Here is a 907-nt window from a genome sequence, read left to right as displayed (position 1 = left end):
AAAAAAAAATAAATTTAAAAGGGAAAAAAGGGAGAAACTAATTAAAAAAAACGCTAATAAGGAAACATACTTTAAATAAGTAAATATATAAACAGCTGCCAAAATTAAGACCAACATCATGGAGGATTATTCAGCATAAACCTGACAGATCAGCATTACCTCTACATTTCTAGAAGTCTGGCCCTGTGTTATAGACTCACGAGCAACCATGTACTTGCAGCTGGAACTGCACTCCCAAGAACCACTTCAGTTCGGGGTTTTATTTCATTTCCGTTCCGATAGCAAACCTAGAGTACATCCTCAAGCAGCAAGGCAATGACTGTTGGAAGTTCCTCCTCCTGGGGAGCCTGGCTCCCCTCCGTGTGTGGGTTGCATGGACATTCCCCCGGYGCGGCGGGCAGCTGTGATGGATGCGGGAGGCGCGTTCCCAAAAAAAAAAGCCGACCCGTCAGGAGCTCTGGCTGTCTCCAGACCTAGCACAGGTTAGTTCCCTTCGCCTTCCATCGCAGCTACTGTCTCTCTTTCTCTCTCTCTCTCTCTCTCAACCGTGTTCTTGTCACTTAGATTAACTGTGCTGAGACCCGAAGTAGCTCATGGATCTGTGTCTTAGTAACTTATTAAACACGATGGTTTAAAGTATGTATTATGAACAAAGTTGTTGTACCCATATTGTTTGAACTTATGTATTCAGCAACTATATTGTATAATGTATGTCTGTTATTTACCAGAGGTGGCGAAACTTTGTATGTCCAGTTTATGCAATGAATGTTGTAAATGCGATGATGTAGTTTGGATTTAATAAACGATGGGGTTTGGGGTTTTTTTTTTTCCGTTTCTAAAAAGGCAAAAAAAAAATACAATAAAATAAAAAAAGGGATCAGTGTTCACCCTTATACACAGGTAACCA

The sequence above is a fragment of the Malurus melanocephalus genome, unplaced genomic scaffold (genome assembly GCF_030028575.1).
Source record: "Malurus melanocephalus ecotype Western Australia unplaced genomic scaffold, MMel_1.1 scaffold_149, whole genome shotgun sequence".
Lineage (NCBI taxonomy): Eukaryota > Metazoa > Chordata > Aves > Passeriformes > Maluridae > Malurus > Malurus melanocephalus.
This window is presented reverse-complemented; position numbering follows the sequence as displayed.